This window comes from Serinus canaria, chromosome 11, assembly GCF_022539315.1.
Source record: "Serinus canaria isolate serCan28SL12 chromosome 11, serCan2020, whole genome shotgun sequence".
NCBI classification, from domain to species: Eukaryota; Metazoa; Chordata; class Aves; order Passeriformes; family Fringillidae; genus Serinus; species Serinus canaria.
In genome coordinates, this window is record NC_066325.1 from 14,637,694 (window position 1) to 14,658,929 (window position 21,236).

Consider the following 21,236-nt stretch of genomic DNA (forward strand, 5'->3'; position numbering starts at 1 on the left):
CCAGGCCGGAGCGGGGCCGGGGTGGGCGGGGCCGGCCCGGGGGCGGCGGGCGCGGGGCCCGCGGAGCTGCCGAGGCCCGGGCCCGGTGCCGGCGGCTGCAGGCGGGGCCGCCCCGAGCGCCGCGCAGCCAACCCGGAAACGGCGCCGCCGCCGCCGCACCCGCCCAGCGCCGCGCAGCGCCCCCCGGCGGCGTGGAGGTCCGGCCCTTCGGCTGCTCCCGCCATTGCGCCCGCCCCTCAGGCGCCGGGTCCCGCCACGCGAACCTCCCGTCGCCTGTCATTTGTCCCGTGTCACCGCCCCGCCACACCCTGACACCCCTCTGCAGCCGTGTCACCCGCTCAGCCTCCTCCTGCCCGCACCATCGCAGCCTATCACACGCCCGCCACTCCCGCGCCACTCCCTCACACCACTGCAGACACTCACCTCTGCCACTCCGGCCTGGTCACAGCCCTGTCACACTGTCACCCCATCGCCACCTGAAGTCACACTCCCTCGTTATTCCTGTCACCCCATCACGTCTTTCCAGCCTCAAGGTGGGACCTGGGGTGAACAAAGGGCTCCATGTTCCTCTGGAGGAGCTCCCAGAGCCATGGCTGGCTGAGGTGAGGCACCTCCAGAGGTCACCTGGCCCACGCCCTGCTCCAGCAGGGTCACCCAGGGCTGGCTGTCCAGGCTCGTGCCCAGAGAGCTGCTGGACACCTCTAAGGACAAAGCTCCACAACCTCCCCAGCCAGCTGTGCCAGTGCTTGGTCCTACTCACAGTGAAAAAGTGTTTCCTGAAGTTCAGAGGGACTCTCCTGTGTTCCAGTGTGTGCCTCTGGTCCTGGCACTGGGCACCATTGGGAAGAGCCTGGCTCCCTTTGCATTGCCCCCTCTCTCCAGTGTCTCGTTCACCTTATGTCCCTTCACTGGCCTCTCCCCATTGTGTCCCTAGCTCCCTGGCACTGAGAAGCCCAGCACTGGACACAAGGCTCTAGGGGTGACCCACCATTGCTGAGCACAGGGGAAACATCTCCTCTCTTCACCTTCTGGCAATGTTTTGACTAAGACAACCCATGGCACCCTTTTAATCTTCTCTGTGGCTTATGTTCAGTGTGGTGCCTGCTAAGATCCCCAGATCTTTTTCAGAAAAGCTACTTCCCAACAAACTGGATGTGGTTTTGACCCTTGAGACACTGTGCTAGTGACTGGCCTCCAGACAGAGTTCGTGCTGCCAATCACCATGTTCTGGGCCAGTTTTCAATCCCCCTCACTTCCCCGAGTCCCAGGGGAGCTGCCAACCCCAGATCTTCCTCAAGCCCCTGTGGGCTGGGTGCAGCCAGGCCTCAGCACCAGCCACCAGCCTGAGGTGACAGAGCAGAGGTTGGGACATGGGGCTGCTTATGCCTGGCCCCAAAACATCAGCTTAGGCTCAGGTGGAAATCAGCCTTGACTCCAAAATACCCCTGGAAAAATAAGCAAGATAAGGATTCAACCAGACACTGCAAAACCCAGCGAGTTTTCCGTGATGAAAAAACCTAAGAGGACTTTATAATTTCATACTTTGAGTCCTGATTGAATGCAGTCCAGGCAAGAGTTTCACAGGATCTTTGGAAAACAAGGAGAATATGTTCATGATGCTTGCTCTTCCAGGGCACTCAGCCCTGGAGAGAAAAGGCAGATGTGACACCCACTCCTGCTAAACCTGTCTTAACAAAGCAAGAGGAAGATCACCTTGTCCTTTGGGAAGGCTACCCCATCCTAAGCCCAGCTTACTAGCCCTTCTTACCACCCTTTGTCTTCACCAGAGTGAAGACAAACATCATCTCCTAGGATCTGGAGGAGATGTAGAAATGCATAAGCAAGGCAGTCAGGCCCTGCATAAACTGGAGTTCATGGCAGATATGCAAAGGACAATGCCTGAGTCACTGGTTGAAGCGGTGCTGTGGCACTGGGATGTGCAGGTGGCTGTTTTGCCGAGTGAGGTGGCTGGAGCTGCCCTGCTACACAGCTGAGATGTTCTTCTCTTGCAGCAAATTCTGCATGGGATCACAGCAAAATCCTGTGTTGAAAGGGAACTTGCCTTCCACAAGGTGCTACTATTTGGGCAGAGACACTCAAGCACAGAGTTGGCAATTTAAATTTTTTTTTTCTGATGGATAATTTTCCTGGCAGAGTACACTCGATTATCAGCAATTTCATCACTGGTGACATCTTCCTTGATGCTTTCCAGTGGGACACAGGCAGGATATTGAACTGGCTTGCCAGGCTGATTCTGGCAGGAAAGCTGGCCGGTGTGCTGCCAGCTCCTCCAGCTGGCGCCTGGGCTGCCCAGCTCTGGGCACCACGGCTGCCTGCTGCCTTCTAATGCTGCCTGGCACTGCCCATAGCAAAAAGCCCTGTTTGCAGTTATGGGAAGCTTGCCAAGCTTTACCTACTTTCACTGAAATGTTAGAGAGCTGTTTTTATTATTATTATTATTATTATTATTATTATTATTATTATTATTATTATTATTATTATTATTATTATTATTATTATTATTATTATTATTATTATTATTATTATTTTCAAATCTGGCCATAAAAGCTCAGCTGTTTCTCAGAGCAAAGTAAAGGAAAATATTTGTTCAGCCATTAAAACATCACCTTGTCTGAAGACAAGATCTCTGGAGTCTGGTGTTTAGCAAGGGACAAATCTGGCAGAAAAGTGCTGGGTCTCCTGCTGACCTTTGAAAAGCTTTGTGTGGCTGGACAGAGATATAAACACCTTAAAAATCTGCACCTCACATTTCTGCATCTGCAAAACCTCTTGGCTGTCCACTGATGACATCCTTGCTCACCACCCCATCATGGCTCTGCTGGGTCACTCAGCTTCTCTCCCCAACCCACTGAAACATGGACTGTCTCAGGTTGAGGCATCACAGCCATGGGCTGGTGTGGAGACCTGGTGTTAGAGTTATCTTTGCAGTCTGAATCAGCCAAAACACACAAGCACTGCTTTGAAGACAGCTTTCAATTCATGTCCCCATGTTCAGCTTTTTCATGGGATCCCCATCCCATCTTGCATGCAAAGATGAACTCCAGGCTATGCTCCATACATGCTGTTCCCTCCTCTTCATCCCAAAACACTCAATTTCTGGTATTGAGTTCTGTATGTGGTCAAGATCCCTCAATGAAGGATATTCATCCCTGCACCCAACAAGGCAGAAAGCGAGGTTCCTCCCATGAACAGGATGTGATTATGACTCAAGATGCATTTTGAAGATGAGTTTTGACATATTCTAGCCAAAAATGGGACTGACTTTGCCAGGGCATTGATTTTTCTCATGTATATATGATTAATTGACTTGTATCCCTCATCCCAAATAAGCTGTGGCCATCATCAGCTTTTGGGGGAGACACACATGTTTAAACAGACCTGCCACCCACTGCCATTGGCCCTGAGCATCCCACATGGAGAAGTCAGAGCACATTGCTGTGCCATGGTCTGGATCCAGCAAAAGGGATATTTACAAATGATTCTCCACACCCTGACAAAGCTCCTAAAACTAGGCATGCCTGTAGGAACAGCTGCCTTCAGGACTGGTGCTACTCTTCCCTCAGTTTTACAGTCAGATTGTGACAAAGCAGAGTCTGTAATAGGAAGATTGCAGTGTCATGGACAGACAAACACCCACCGAGGTGCAGATGTACCTCAGATGTGAGCAGGAGGCCAGAGTTTGCTGCAGCCCTCTGGAGCCTTGGCCTCGCAGCTGTTGGATTGAGTCCTGCCTGGCACAGCTGGTGACAAGGAGCCTGGAGGCAGTGCCTAATCAGGAGTTCTGGGAGCTGGCACTGGAGGAGCAGGAGCAACGTGCACCCCAGGAAACCCCTGGGAGGGCTGTCCCTTTGCCATCACACCCCCTGCCACTGCAGTCAGTGCTCCACACATGCATTTGTACTGCGCCTGATCAGTTTCCAGTTCTGCATTTGTACCTCTACCAGAGCAGTTCACCTTGGAGGCCAGGTGCTGGTGGAACCATGACCAGCCCCTGTCCTTGACCCATGGGCCATGCTTTGCAGCTCTCCAAGGAGGTCAGCACTGCCAAAGAAGCACGACCCCCATGGCAGCTCTCACAGGCAGCATGGAATTCCTTTCTGAGACCAGCACAAACATCTTCCTTTGTCCAAAGGCCTGGCTGCCTCCTTGCCAATGCTGCTGGGAGACAGGCACTTCTCACAAGGAGCTGTAGCCTCCCAGCAGCCTGGCCGTAACCTCGGAAATAATGAGTTTTCGGCTCCGTGGAGAACCAAGCCAGCCTGACTCTGCATGGAGACAAAGCCTGCAGCCTGCTGCCAGTTCTGCCCACAGCAAGATGAACACGGCTCTTCTGTGAGCTCACACAAAGCCTCCCTTGTGCAGGAAGGGATCCAGCCAAACAAATGATCTCCTTGGCTGCATGTCTCCTGGTGCTCCATCATTTTTACTATTTGCTGGATTGTTCCCACAACCAAGGAAAATTTAACAAGTAAAAGCATCTGATAAAAATCTATCAACCACAGTAAAGCACCAACCCAGCCAAACCAGTCTGTACAGTATAACCCTCACAGCCTTCAGGACACGTCCATTCAATTTACCACCCAGAAAAACAAATGCTGTGTGGTACTTGCAAAGTCACCAGTGTGGAGTCTTTGAGTACAGATTGTGTTACCAAAGTGCAGTGAGATACTTGAAGGTCGCTTCCTTCCCCAAGCTTGGTTCCCTGTTGTGCAAAGACAAGTTCTTATGTCATTTCCCTGGCATTTTGTGCTTCTCCTCTTGTGTTTCCGGACCACGCTGCTCCCCTTGCTGCTGGCCTTAGCAGTCAGGTCCTGGCTCCTGGTGACAGCCCTCCTGGCCAGGTGCCTGGCAGGAATGATGCACCTTGTCTTCACTGAGGAACTCTGAAAGAAAACAGCTTTTGGCCACTGGTGCCTTCAAGTCTCACAGTATTACTCACAGATGGTTCAAATCTTGCCTTGGAGACAAATCTCAAGACAAGTTTAGACTCCAAGACAAAATTTGAACCACCTGTGAGTAATCCTGGAAGATTTCCAGCGCTGTGATGGATGGTGTTGGTTCTGTGCTGGAGGCAGCAGCTGGAACAGAGACTCCCATGGCAAAGGCATGCACAGCCTGGATGGGTCAGGTACCAGCAGAACAAGACCACCAGCGTGTTTGTCTTGGTCGAGTTCCTTTCAGCAGATGTTGAGCACACATGAGCAAACCCATCTACCACCCAGAGGCGTTGGTGTCTGCCATCCTCAGTGAAGGTGGTCTGGGACTGTGTGGCCGGCAGGGAATGACTCCAGGCAGGCAGGGTGATCGCCTGCCTACAGGAGATCTGCTGTACAGCTTACTTAGCCAGCTCCTGGAATACACCTCTGGATGGGAGCCTTGCTTTTTTATCAGAGCACATATGGAGGCTCTCGAGGGTGCTGCCTGCAGCAGCTGTCGCAGGGTGCTGTTCCCTGGTGTGACCCACGGTGCTCCAATGCATGGCTGGTGGCAGCTCAGTGGAGTCTCTTGTCTGGAGTTTGCATGGAGTGTCCTGGTCATGAAGAGGGCACCAAGAGACATTTTGTGAAGTGACTCAATACCTTTTGCAGGACACTGGAATTAGTGGACCATTAAAATTCCTTTTAGCCCAGTCCCACAAGAAATTCCTCCTTCCCAATAACAAGAGGATATCAAATCAAAAGAGAGGAGGTATTAAGAAAGCCAAGGCAGAAGAGGAAGTGTCTGAGGAGGCCTTTGTCCACTGTCATAACAATGGGACAAAGAGCTGATCCAGGACAAACACATCTTCACTATTGACAGACAACAGCCTGAAATTCTTCATTTTTCTCTCTGTAACCAGATGGAAGTTTTACAGCCTCTGTAGAATCCCCCATATTAAGGAGAAGAGTATTTTAAACTTGGGGTTGTTTTGCTATGTTTTGTGTTGGAAAGAAGGCAGAAAGTAGAGGGCAACTAGTTTCTGGGCAGGACCAACAGTCTTCAAGCCCAGTCCCTCCAGCAGTGGATGATGCAGCACAGTTAGAGGGGGGCCCAGGACCAGGCTGATCCTATAGCCATGAATAAGTCATTTCCACAAGCAGGACAGTAGGATCTGTCAGGAAAAGCAAGCAGAAGTTAAAAGCAGAAGTTGGTCAGTTGGTAAAACCATTTTCTGAGGGATGTGCATGCCCTTAACTGGAGGACAGATCCATACTGAATTAGCTTTTCTATTATAAGGATGATGACTCAATTTATTTCTACAGGGTGCCCTTGCCAAAGGGCTCTGTGTCTGTGTAGTTCATAGTAAAACAATTAAAAACCCCATTAATGCTAAAATCTTACCAGGCTAGCTCAGAAAGGGTCTTTCCCTTCCCACAGAACCAAGAGCTGCCAGACTAACAGGTCTCATGGAAATGGAAAAAGTATGGAATTATTTTTAAAGGTTGGAGAAGGCTAGATGGGAAGGATTGCAGGAGGCCACAAGTTTTGCACTCAGAAATCATTGATGTTTGAGAGATGTTACAATGAGGAAATCTGTGTGACCATGTCTTGTATTGGCTCTGTACAATAGCAGGTGAGATGTAGTTGAGGAAGCGTGAAGGATCCAGTATTAGTGGGAATTCATTGACATTTTGGAGGGAAACTTAAGTTAAAATTAATCTGAAAAAGGGAAATAAAGCCTTGAGATTCACAGCTTCTGCCAGGCCACCAGTCTATGGTACTATTCCCACTGGGTAGAGCAAAACTGAGTTGGCCAGCCAGGACACCTGTCCAAGTAAAAATTTTCCAGCTCTGTCCATTTTTTGGTGGTCTAAGTCTAAGTCCACTTTAGTCTAAGCAGTGAGAATCAGGATTATAGAGAAAGAAGTCTGCTTAACACTCCATTCCTGCCTTGGATTGGGGAACCACTGGCTTCCCCAGGCTTCCCCAGAGCAATCGCTGGAAGTCACAAAGCAATGTTCTCGGTATAAGTGACAGTATAATCTGTGCTACCAATTCTTCTGCCACAGAAGCAGGAGATGCCATGCAGACCAATGGCTCATCCAGTTTCTACCTTTATGCCTGCCTACATCCACCTATCCAACTCATCAGTGTGAGGATATGAAAGTTCCCTGCATTTTCTTGTGTGACCTATCCCTAATCCCTGTGGAACTGGGCTGTTCTAACACCTGAAAAGCTGTAGGATGCCCAAAGGCATGAATGACTGATGGAGCACCCAATGATTAATGAAACAGTTTGCATGACAGAACAGGGTCAGACTTAATGGCCTGTGACAGAAAGCTGGTCAGGGCCAAAATGCCAATGTTCCAAATGCCAAAATGTCCCAAAAGAGGACAGACACTTTCATGGACATCTCTGCCTGTCAGGTACTGGATCCTTTGCAGTGGGAGGCAGAGCCTGGCACAGCCACATTTGTTAAATTGCCACAGTGCCACTTTCCTCCAGGCATACTTACATTTAGGTGACTTTTTTTCCTAGACATTGTGTCTGAGGTCCTGGAAAACTAAAAATTTTCTTCAGAGGGCAGCTAAAGGCCTCACCTTTAACCACTGAAACTTTTAGCTTAATCCAAATTTTCCTCTGAACCCAAGTTAGCAGGTTGTCCACATGGATGGAAGATCAGGATCTGCAAGCAATCAAGCTACTGAGGCACTGGGGACGTGGCCCCTCAGCAGTGCCAGTACAAGCATGCTGGAGTGTAATCTCATCAGTCTGTGAAGTTCAAGTGCTATTTTGCAGTGTGATTCCTCTCACTAGAACTCACATCAATATGTAAAACCATTTGCTAGCTCACTCCCACCCCCAAACCTCATTCCTTTGGTCTAGATGTGGTTGCAGCTAAAGGCAAGTTTGGGGTCTGCAGGCAACTAAAGCAAAGCACACAGTCTGAGCTGCTGCACATAAAACTGGCATTTCCATGTGTGAGAGGCTGTGGTTGTGACCAGGACAGCTATTCCTGTGACCTGCTTTGCAGGAACACACAGGGAGGGGGAATGCCAGCTGGGGCTGCCACTTGCCATAACCATGGTGCGGGAAGAGCTTGTAGATGTATTTGTTTACAGAGCACAGAAAAATGGGAAAAAACTTGATAGACATTATTAGTCACTAATATCAAGATTAATCATGCAGAGCAGGAAAATGTGGTTTGTATGAGTCAGCCCCAAAATGCCAAGGAGCTGCCGGAGGAGCTGCTCCAGGTACACGCACACCTGAGTGAGGGGAGCATGTCATGGAACAGCTAAAGCTTCTGCTGGAAGCGTGGTTGATTTCCAAGACCTCAGCACTGAGTGATGGATCTCGGCAGGAGGCTGTTCAGAGCTGCTGAAACAAAGTTTAAACCTTCACACACTGCCCAGCCCAGTGTGCTTTGATACAGGATGTGTTTAAACCCCTCCTTGGCATCTTTTACTGAGCACACATCAGAAATCTAGTGACATAGGAGGAGGAGAACTTAAAAAATGAACTTCTTAAGAGATGGAGATGTGTGATGTCAGCAAGGTGGATGCACACAGAGACAGGGACTCAGGAAGACGAGCAAGGCTTGCATGTCAGGAGACTGTGAGGTAATAAAAGCTCAGGGCTTCCTTTGTTGCAGCTCCTCCTTGGAGGAATAAATGGCTTAATGGAAGCAGACATATGAGACTCTGAGATGGGTCTGGCTGTGTGTTTAGGGGGTCCAGCAGGACACCCTGGAGCTCACTGGATCCGCCCACTGTGAAGAGGCTTCTGTCATTATTGTATTTGCAGGGAATGCCCTGATGAAAGCAGGAATGATGAATCTGACTCCATGCTCTCAGAAGGCTAATTTATTACTTTATAATACTATATTATATTAGAGAATACTAAGCTAAACTATACTAAAGAATACAGAAAGGATACTTACTCAATGCTACAAAGCTAATAATGAAAACTCGTGACTCTTTCCAGAGTCTCGACACAGCTTGGCCCTGATTGTCCAAAGAGTGAAAACAACTCACTGCAGAATGCAATGAAACAATCACCTGTGGGTAAACAATCCCCAAACACATTCCATGCATGAGTAAAATAGAGGAGAAGCAAATGAGATAAAAATTGTTTTCCTTTTCTCTGAGGCTTCTCAGCTTCTTCCCAGGAGAAAAATCCTGGGTGAAGGAATGTTTCAGAGAATGTGAATGCCACATGTCCCAGCAGTGGAATTCAGGCACTGGGAGTGTGACTTCCAGAGAGTCTCGTGAATGGTCAGACTGGGAAGTTTCCTTAACACTGAGGGCACTGAAAACACGCACCTTGTGTCTGCTTTTCGTGAGTGCTCAGTACTTATTGGATGCCATGAATATATCTGAGGACCTTTATTTGTCTTCTGATTTACTGGCCTTGGGAGCTTGACTTCATTAAGTACTTTTTTAAACTAAGCAAAAGCTCTTATCACCGAGAGATTGACTCAAGGGTGCTCCACAAAATGGTTGTGACTTTGTAGGGGCTGAGTCACCGTCACAGATGCTGCCAGTCCTGACCTCTTCACTGAAAAGTCTTGGTATTTACACTGCTGCCTTTTCAACACTCTTCAAGCAGTAAAAGGGTAGCAATCCTGACCTGTGAACCCACTCCCTGGCTGGCACTGGGTGACAGGTGACTGAGTCTTTCTCCTGGAGGATTTTGGGCTAAAACACATCACCATTTTTTACTTTTCTGAATCTGCATATGGTGATGAACAGGCTCCCAGAGGCACTGATGGAAAGAAACATATTCTGGCTATTTTTCAATGTAAAAAAGATCCAGTTTCCAGCAGTGGATGGGATTCTGCTTCCTTCCTTGGCATCTCCTGGAGATGCTCACAGTCTGGGCTTCCTGAACGTCCCCAAAATTTTGAGGTGAAGGAGCAGAGATGGTGATGTAAGATGTATTCTCTGATGGGGAATGCCAACTCTGGCCCTCAGTTTCCTGCAGCTGGACTCTCCTCTTTGACCCCTCCTTAGACAAGGGCTGAGTTCTGGATTACTGGGGCTACAGTGCCATTTCTGAAGAGCTTGTTGCCAACAGTATGAACCACGTGCTTACAGGAACTTCGACACTTTTAAATTAACATATTTCATTTTTGTCAGCACCCTGCTGATGCTTTGAGATTATGTTAAAATGTAGACTGCTTCTTAATGACTTCAAATGCCAAGGTTTAATTACAATGCTTCTGAGTTAAATTTCAAGGCAGCCAAACTTTCAGAGCCATGCAGGAGACAGACAGGCATTCCCACAGCAAGTTCGTCCTTCAAAAAAGATGAAGATGGTTAATGTTACTGATTTCCCAGCACCAGTATTTCCTCTTCCAAACACGGAGCATGTTAACTGGAGCATTCAGTGCCTGTCTGACCATCTCTGGGCTGGGGTATTCCATCTGGACCAGAGCTGCAAGAGCAGTCTGCATTCCTGCAAGAGGAAGAGTTAAAGCAGGCTTCATTAGACAGCTCCAGAGAAAACACACATCCATCCTACTGGATGGGCATCCTTCCCCATGGGTGAGGTGAAGGTGCATTAAGAAACAAATTGCACGTGGGCTGGTTTTTACAGCACAGCTGAAACCCTCCTGTGAGCAGCTGGACTCCTGGCCACCCTTGAATCCAGAAATGCAGGCAACAATTGCTGTTTGCTGTGAGCCATTTCTGTAGCAGCATCCTATTTTATTTTCCAGATACAGAGTTTAGAGACCATGACCTCAAACACAACAGCTGCAGCATTGGTGTGGTAAATCAACTAACTTAAGTATAATAAGTATTTTTTTGGCCCTTGACAGACAAGAAGGTGTATCAGGTTTAGTTCCAAAACATGTCTGAAATCATGGGCACCAAGAGAAAGCCTCCAAAAACATCAGCTTTAGATTTTGGCAAAATCAGGTGCTGGGAAATATTCTGGAAATATTCTGGAAATTCTGATCTGCCAGCTGTGGTTATTTCCCAGGAGGAAAAAAGGAGACTTCTCTGCAGCCTCCACACCTGGCTGATGCACACCTGAGCCATGACACACACCCAGTGCTGCTGCTGTGGGGCTGGAGGAGTCTGAGCCTGTCATTCAAACAGCCCCAGGGCCAGTTTCCCTTTCACAGCTGTGGCAGCCAGGGAGAACAGGAATGGTTGGTCAGGCAGAGTGACAAACATCTGCTAGATGAGAGCTACCAGCACTCGCTGCCTTGTCTCTGACTCTGCCAGAATAATAAAGTTTCATCTTCGTTTCAATGCTTTCAGCGGTGGAAGAGGATGAAGCATCCAAAGAAAACATCTTCTGATTATACTCTGGGGACTGTAATCTTGCAGTTCTCTTAGATGCTGTGTCTGTGTCAGAAACTTACAATTAATTCATACTGTCTTAAAAATTAACAGTCAGGATTTAAAAGACTGTGGAATGTTTTTGTATTGAAATATTTACTGATTTCCTTAGAGCCCAAGATCTGGAGCCACATTTCATCAGGAGGAAAAAAAAGTAGTACTTTTTTGGAACTTGAAAATTGTTAAGAATTAGACATCATAATGATACTAATGTTAAAAAATAAATCTCAGACCTGCTGAAAAAACCCAAAACCTATGACTTCTATGACATCTTCATGATTTTTAGGAACCATGGCATTATTTTCTAAAATATATTGCTGTCAAAGCTATGATTTAGCTCATAAAAATCTCTGTTGCTTAGGGGTAATAACACATCCTGGGGTTAATGGAGTCTGTAACCTCCCTAGTTTGGGTTATTTCTAAGAAGCAGGCACTGGCAGCCAGCTGGAGAGCACTTTATTAGTCAGCATCCCCAGAGAGCAGACACTGTGACACTTGAGATCTTCTTGGCTTAGAGGATATGGCAAGGACACAAAGCTCCTCACAGCACCTTGGAAAAGGAGAGAAGAGCAATGACACAGCCCAGAACATGCTGTGCATCCCACTGCCAGGGCTGCCTTGGAACAGGGATCCTGCCATCCCTGCCTGCCCTGTGCCACAGCCACCACAACTGGGGAGCAGGGCAGGTCTGACCTGCACCCTGCCCTGCTGCAAGTGAAAATCATTGCTGGTTTTAGTATAAAATAATACTATAATATCTACATGAAGCATTAACAAATTTAAATGCATTTCCCACATTTAAAAAAAAATCTAATGATGTTTGAAAACAAAGGGCTGTGTTCTTGACTAGTATGGCACAACTAGTATGGCATCAACTTTTTTAACATCAGATCTTAAATAAATTCTCTCTCTCTATCAGATCTAACCCCATTCCTTTAAGGCATTACAGATCCTGTTTCCCTTCTTGGTCAATACAAGTTGTGTTCTCTTTGGAAGCCCACATTTGAACTTCTGGGCATTCAACATTTAACTTCTTAAGTTTTTTTTTCAAGAGAATAATTAGTGATATATATTGTAAATAGATATCTAATGAAAAAATAAATATATGATGCATGTCTATACATATATAGGTACTTAGTATAAACAGGTATTAAGAGGATTTTACTGGCTATAGTATGTAAGTATAATGAATTCATCTAGCCCTAAAGAAGATAAAAATTGTTCATTTGAATAGGAAATATTTAAAAATCAAACAGACAAAATGAATTTCTGATAAAGTGTCATCTCACTTTAAAAAAAAATTCAATTGATCAGAAGTGTTCTGTCTCTGGGAAGAGACAGAAATGGGAAGTACAGCAGCTTCTGAAAGCTTCTGAAAGACTTCAGCTCTAGTCAAGGAACCTCTAGTTGGACACACACATTTTTGTGTCTGCTGACTCCTTGTCATCTGTTAATGATATCAAGATGTTCTCCACAACATCAATAACAATCCTAAATGTGAGAGACACCAGGACTTTGAATTTTTTTTTGTGAAACTCTTATCTTGCTCTCGTCAAACATGTTTTATGCACAGAACCCGACTTGTTAAATTCTGTCATGCCAGAGATCTGTCAAATTAGACCTGTGCCAGTGTTCTAGTTTGAAAACTGATTTGCAGTTCTTAACAAACCCAGATCATGTTGTCTGACAGTCTAAATTCAAAAGAAGCAGCCACACACTTTTTGGAAGAGGTGGAAGGCACCTTACCTGAAAGGCACTGGTCTCAGTAAAATTGCCAGTCTCCAAATCACAGTAATTCTGCAATTGAAGCAGGAGGAAAAATGCCAATAAAAAAATGAGCCAGATGAAATGATGTGTCATTTTCAGGAGAAGCAGGCAATAAAAATCATATTTCCCTCTTGGTTCAATTCCATTCCTTCAGCACAGTTTGAATATAATCTAATATAAATGTACCCTTTCCACAGCAACTGTTCTTATAGAGAGATTTAGCTCATCTTGGTTTCAAATATCCATTTGCAGGTCAAGCACCACGAGAAGCTTTAAAATATGACATTAAAAAGACAACAAATAAAAATGTTTCAGATATAAATAAGTTCACAGACCAAAGAAGGGCAGGGTGCTATTGCAAAGCTATATGGGTTTATGCTGTGTAATGAGATAATTTTGGAATAGAGAGCATGAAAAACAACCCTTAAGGAAACAAGGCTGAGACAGCTTTGGTCTGTGCTCATATTCCTCAGCCTCCTTCTCCAGGCATGGATGAAGGGGATGCCCTGTGGTGATGGCAAACAAGTGCAATTTGTTATTTTAAGAAAAGCCTTCATTAAGAGACAAGGGTGTCAGCAAACACATCTACTCAGGACTTTTAGTTCACAAATTCTTCTTTATTAAACACAATGCTCCCTTCCAGCAGTGCTACCAACCTGAACCTTGCCTGCACACAGCATCTGTAACCTGTTAATTATCATGAACTACACCAATGTTACTCTCCAAACATGAGGGCTTTTACACAACAGTAGAGATACTACTTATAGCTCAGTATTGTGATAAAAGCAGGGGAACATGAGAAATAGTATATTTCTCAAGTGAATAGTTTCACAGAAACAGAAAATAGAGGTGTGGGGCCCTTAGGCTTTAAATACAGGCTTTCAAGGAATTCCAATCCAGAGGTGTCATTCCCCTGACACACCTCTGCATTGGACAGGAATTGCCTGGGACATTTTGGGAATCAACTTTTGAGAGCCTGCCCATGCTCAGGCAGTGACCTGAGCTTGTCCACAGGCCACCTTCTGCCTGGAGTCACAGAGCCAGGCAAGAGTGGCAATGAATCCCAGAGTAATTTGGAGGCCACTGGGCTGGGCGTCCTACCCAAAGCAGGGCAGACTTTGAAGGCAGCACCAGTGTGAGCCAAGGGGTGACTTTAGCCTGAGCTCAGCTCTGTGCAATGCAGGATTAGCTGGAGCTGCTGTGTCTGGAGGCCTGGGGCATGGCTGGGGCAGGCGTGGCACTGTCTGCACCTCACTGTGTTGATATCCCTGTTATCTCCTACTGAAAGCTTTCACAGTTTTCTGCTCCTGGGCTAAGTAGGGAAGGATCTTGGCTTTGGCACTGAAAAAAAAAGCTGAGGGACAGCAAAGACAATTCTAACACAATGTGCCTGTTCTAAGGTGCAAGAGTCTAATGCCATGTTAAACTACTAATGTGGAAAATGACTTTAGCAGCCAGCAATCCTGGAACAAACAAACAAACAAAGTAAAAGATGAAATTAAAAGGTTAAACACCAAGGAACTGCAAGGAAGCAAACAAGGAGAGATACTGAAAACTTGGCATGATTAGAAGAGTGATAAACACCAGCTAGTTTTTCCAGCAGAAACATGGGCACTGGAAATCTTTCAGACAAGGGGAAAATGACACTGAAATCAGACTGCAACACTTGGAAGGGTGTTGCCCTTTGTGGGTCCAGTGCTGAAAATCTCCTGCAGAGTAAAGGAAGACACTGAGCTACAGCTAAGGAAAAGGTCAGGTAAATTGCAGACAGAAAATATCCACCATACCCTCATTGTAAAGTTGATAGTTCAAGAAAGCAACAAATGGAAAAATCTGCTCCTCACAGCCCTTAGAAAAGAGAGTTTTAGACATCTTTCCTATCACAATTTACTCCAGAGTGTGCTGAGGCTTTGTGTTGGGGCAAGGAAAATAAGACACCAGGGTGCAAGGCCAGGATGCACTTTGCACTGCTGAAGTAAATGTGTGCTCATGTGGATGCTGTAGAGAAACACTGATGTCAAACAAGGTCCTCTCATGTCTTGTGTGACACCCTGAGGGACCACACACTGCTGGACACAGCAGCCAGCAGCACCTGGCTCAGCTGTCCTACAGGGAAGCTCTGGAGTTTGTTGGCATTAACATTCCCTGGGTGTGCACAGCCTGAAAGGCAGGCAGGGCAAAGGGAGATGAATCCAAGCTGGGAAAACACAGGTATAATGAGAATCTCAGCTTTGCATCCTGTCTGCACATTAGTGCATGGAACACAAATCAATCCTCATGTCTTGACAGCAGTAGTACAAGGTAGAGGGGAAAAAGACACAATCCACCCTGGCAGCTGCATCCCCAGGATTAACAAGAGCTGTTAATTGAAAAACTACAGCTGTCCACAGCAAACTTTCAGTGCTAGTTATTTGTGACTCCACATCTGGGTATAAATGCTGGAAGAGTCAGGACAAATGTGCAAGGGCTTTATCCAGGCCACCCATAAATTAAAGCCTCCCTGAGATGAGTGTTTGGTGTTGCAGTGGGGATAGCAGGTGATGGAGGCTTTTCCAGGGAAGCTGCCACATTAAAAATGGACATTCTATCCCTGGAAGTGTTCAAGGCCAGGTTGGATGGGGCTCTGAGCAACCTGGTCTACAAGAAGGTGTCCCTGTCCATAGCAGGGCAATGGAACTAGAATGTCTTTTAGGTCCCTTCCAAAAAAACCATTCCAAGATTCTACAATTCACTGAAGTCAGTGTCTGGCAGCCCCACAGACCATGCAGTCTGAATGCCATCCTAGAAGCCTCCAAAGCTAGTGCTTGAGCTGAATCCTAGCTATTAATACTCTTCCTCAAATATCATGGAATTTACCAACCTGAAGGGTGTGCAAAGATCTCTGTGCAACAAGCAGAGACAGCAGAGCTGTGCTCAGTCCCTGCACACTTTAAATAGAATGGAAAAGGTTCAGATACAGAAAAGAGCAGCAAATGAATCACAGGACAGAAATCCCACTAAAGTCAACATGAATGTTGCAGCCCATTAATTTCAGCAGGAGGTTTGGGGATTAAATTGGTTGTTGAGTCTGGGCCCAAGTCCATCTAAAATAATATGAATTATTGGGAGGTCAATAACTTGCTCTAAAGGTCACCAGGGCTCTGAGGTGCAGCAGCAAAAGACCCCCTGCTCCTCCTGAGCAGCAGCTTTGCTCATAAATTCCCATGTAGAGGTTGCAGACCCCCTGAGGGGGTCAGGGCCAGTGGATGGGAGCTGGGGAGAGGCTTTGCACAGGAATATGATGTGAATGAAGTGGGCAAAAGGAAACCAGGGGAGAAAAAACCCACATGGTTCCCTCAGATATGGGATGCTTCTTCCTGCACAAGTATTTGGAAAAGGGACATGGCTGCTAAACAGTGCTGGAATTTTCACTCCAACTCTAAAAAAAGTCTGTTTCTTGTTCTCAGCCCAGACTCTGTGTGCTCCTCTCTTCCTGGCTGTGTCACCACAAGTCACTGCATGGAGCTGGCTGTGAATGCAGAGCTGTGCTCCAGCCAGCACAGGCTGTCAGTGCCCAGATCACACACAGCCATTCACAGACCCTTCCTTAGGATCAATGGGATGCATGAAGTGCTGCTAAATCAGATACCACACTTCAATCCCCAAACCACCAAAGAATTACACTGCCAGGACACAACAGCCCAAAAATAAGCCAGGAAAGAGCTGGAAATGAAATACTCTCCAGGTAGCAGATTAAGTTCCAGGCAGGTTTTAAAAAAATACTGCAAAATACTCTTATTCAAAAAAGCCTTTCTATTGCAAAGTACAGACACTTCTTCAAGCCTCATAAAAACTGATTTAAGAGCCTACACAAAATAATGATTCCCACAAGAGACACAGATACTCCAGGAAATCCATTGGTTTTGATATTGGTACTTTGTGTGAAGGTGTTTCAGTAACACCCCCATGAAGGGCAATGAATGGAATCTGACAGCATTTAGAAGGGAACAGAATTCACGTGCTTGCATTCCCTGACCTCCTTTGTTCTACAGTGCAAGGTGAACTCTGTAACAAACACATCAGAGCAGCTGTTCAACAAAAACCTTCTAGATTGACCTTACTTCTAATTTCAGATGTATTCTGTAAGAAAGAAACACTCTAATTCCAAGAAAAACAAATGAAACAGACTAGAATATCACCTCTAGCAATGACATGAAGTAGAATATGCTTAAGAAAACAAACTGGCACTATTTGCTTACATCCATTAGCTTTGCTGATTCGTGTATATTTGGTAAAATGCACTGAAAGGAAAAATAGAGAGGAATTAAGGTACACACAGTTTTGATTGGAAGGCCCTGCAAACTGACTCATTATTTTGTGCCTGCTCTGCTGAGAAAACACAGCTGCAGCCCCTGGTGCATGCAAGTCCACAGACTGATGAGATGCTGGCACTGGCAAAGAGAGGATGAGGATGGCTCTAAAGCCTTCACTACTGAAGCCTTCCTGTGCAGGCAGGACAAAGGGCAGCAGGACAAAGTCCTCCAGTCTTTTCTATCCACGACAGAAAAGCACAAAAAAGTCCTGTTGGGATGGCTTAACAGCCAAGAGCATCCACAGCAGATCCCCCAGTGTGAGCAGCTTGCAGGGGAAGCTATTTTAAGTGCTTTAATACAGCAATGGCTTTAATACAACCATATCATACTGGCATAAAAAATATCCTTTATGGCCCCCAGTAATTTTTGAAAAAAATATAATTTTAGTATTTTCAGCTGCCCACGCTGTTGGCAGAAAAAGGGTTCTGGAGAAATTCTGCCAGAGGTCCTGCACAAAGCCAGTGACAGCTTCTGGGAGAGTGCCACAGGAAGCATGGAAAAGAATTTTTTGTATGAATGCACCTACAAAGCTTTTTTTCCTGTGGATCCCAAAGTATCCTAAAAAGTGTCAGTCTTTCACAGAGAAGAGAAAACATCCAGAGATCATCTAATAGGCCATAAAATGAGACAGGCAGCACCCTTGACCCCAGTGTCCTCCCTTTCCTTTCTCTACACTGAGTAGGCACTGGCACCATCATCTGTGGGGCAGCCACTGTGTTTCAGGGAGATGAGAGCAGGTGCAGGCATGATAAAATGGGCAAGTCCTGCAGGACACAGCATCAAGGTGTTGCAGATGAGGTTTGGAGAACTCAGTGATGCAGGTCAGCATAACTTTCCTCTAATGTCAGAGGCTAGGAACTGCATCCAGCAGCTCTTGTTATATGTGACAAGGGATTTTAACATTAAATAAAAAAACAGCACCTGTCAAAAAAAACCAAAACCAAAACCAAATCCCAGCATGAGATCAAAGAGAAATATCTGCAAAGAAAACAAGACAAGACTTCAAAGCCCTTCATTGATTCTGTCACACTAAAGTCACCATGTCCTGAGGCACCTCTCTGCATCTCTACTTTGTGTTTAGATACCACAACCACCAGAGTGTCTTCAAGTGTAATTAAGTGACACTGAAATTGCTTATGGTGCTGCCTTCCCATGAAGGTCTCAGAGGCTGGCACACATCCCAGCACATTACTCACTCTAACACAAGATGTCAACATCTCAGAGCAAGGACTCCTCTGACTGTCAGTGTTTCAGAGCTCTCACCATGCACGTTGCCTGCACTGGCAGTGGACCATGCTCAGTCTTGCCTGTCATGAGCTGCTAGACCAGAGGGATTAATCTGGGCTGGTTCACTGGCAGGAGGTGAAAGCCCCACATGCTTCACATCATGTCTGTGAAATCATGGGACCATACAAGAGCCCTTTAAAAGGTTAATCTTTGACAACCAAATAGTAATTTTCATTCAAGCAACCTGAAAAGGGGAGAGGGATTAGAAAAGGACCAGTAAAATTGCCATGGGCAGTAAAATACCACCATGTAATGTCTGAAATTGTCATTATTTCACAGCAAAATTGCATCTTTATTGGACACAAGGAGAGGAATGTCAGACAGCTCTGCTGATGGCTGCATTTCTAGCAGTGCATGCAGTCTGTAGGAGGTGTGTTTAGTCCTTCAGGGCCCAGCAGAGATAAGAAAATAATTCTTCAATCTCAGAAATAGCTCCCCACTTTTTGCCAAACAGCAGAAGATGTATGCCTTTGTGATAGGGCAGTGTTTGACACACAGATGTAATGTCAGGATCCCAGGGAGCATTTGTCAACCTTGGTATGAATCTCTTGGCTCAACACGAGAACTGTTACCATCCAAGGAGAGTCTCTGAAGTGAACAGGGATAAGTGCAGTCTCATTTTCTCACTGTTTCAGGAGCCTCTTAATGATACAGCTGTGTTTGTGCTTGAATTTCTTGGAAAATTCAAGTAGTAGCAAAGAGTGGGGTCTAGCAGAAGGCAGTATGAGTCTGGGAAGAAAGAAGAGAAATAACACATTGATTTTTTTAAAATTAAAGATCTAGTGTAAAACTGTTCTGCTCTGACATTCAACTTGTTCTGTGGAGCTCTGGGTGCTCTATCAGTGCATAGCTGGTCATGGTTTCATTGCTGTAGCTGGGAAGTAGATGGGAGCCACCATGCTGTTGAAACCCATGTAAATACACAAATCCTAAAGAACCTCAGGCTTTGTGAAGACCATTCCCAGGCCTGAGAATGGGGCATGTATACATCCTCTTGTGTCTGCACAGACCAGCACATCCCTGAATCCCTGCCATAAACTAACTCCAAGGAAAAAGAAGAAGAGGGACTTTAAGTTTCCCTTCAGGACTAATAATGTGGCAGTAAACAGAATGGTGTCAAGCTCAGGACTGCAACATTGATGAGATAACACTGAATGACACAGAGAAATGATCTACACTGTGATGGCACTGGGTGATTGCTGGTTTGTTGAGGCCACTAAGAATATTCTTGATATTAAAGGCTGAGGAAATGAAAGATTTGTTCTCCATTTTTGCATATCCTAAATGACAAAGTGCTCATCAGACTTATAAGGACGAAGGTGAAAGAGCCTCCTAAGCCCCAGCTGCACTTCACAGCAGATAAAATCCTCTGCATCCATCCCCTGCCAGGGCCAGCACAGAACTCCTGCCCAGTGCAGGGGGGCAGCACCCAGAGCCTTGTGCTGAAAGCTGATCTGCTCTTTGCTCAGAGAAACTGAGCAGACACGGAGCTCTGCTCTCATCAACGAGAGGACCCATCAAAGAGAGCTCCTAAGGTAAACACATCCTCTGAGCAGGGCCTTATCTGTGGCCAGCAGATCAAAGAGCACTCCTGCACTGCTGCACAGCGTGCAGCCACCAGCACCAGTGCTCTGCACAGCAGCCTGCTTGCCTTGATGGCTTGCAGGCCTGTGAGACATGCATCACGTGTGGAACTCGTGATGGTGAGTTTGGGGATGTTCAAAAAACAGCTCTCTAATGTTAGATTGCCATTTGGGAACCTGAGCTCACACCCTGACCTTCAGAAGACAGAAAGCTTCACAGCTCCCAAGGAGTCCAAGTGAAGGGACTTTTCAAAGATGCAAATTAATTTTATCAGTCGCCAAAAAGGGATAATTCAAAAATGTGTTTGAAAATGTTCTCAGGACCTGCATGTGCCCTGAAATACTCACTAGCCACCAACACTTGTGATTTTCTAAAAATGCTTTCCATTTGAACGTTTTTCTCTGTCTCCATTGCCTGGTGAAATACACGTACACAAAGAACAGACCGGGCAGGAGGAGGTGGCAGAACTTCTTATACCCAAAGTGCTGACAAATATACAACACCAAGCTTGAAGCTGGCAATCTTAGGTCACTTCTAAAATCAGTAATTTCCAGCAAAGGTTGGATTTTGAAGGAATAATGTCACACCAAACAGATTATGAAAGGGATAGTTATTCCTTTGGTGGAAGAAGAAGCTCCCCACTTGCTGGCCTTTCTCAGCAGCTTGGGGTAGGATTTGTGATAAAAATCCTGCTCTGCTGACAGAGAAGAGGGTATGGTTAGTTACCTTTCCCTTTCAGGTTCACTGGCTATGTGATCTGCTCTGACTGCCCTCTTTCATCCTTCCTGGGGCAATGGCTAGAATGTTCTGCTGCCAACAAAATGCATAAAAGGGATCAAATGAATCCGAGGCCACAAATGAGTTACATAACCAGGAATGGCTGATCCTGCACTACTCAGCTTCTCATGACATCAGGTACCAGCAGGAATACTGCACCCCCTTCTGCTTTTGC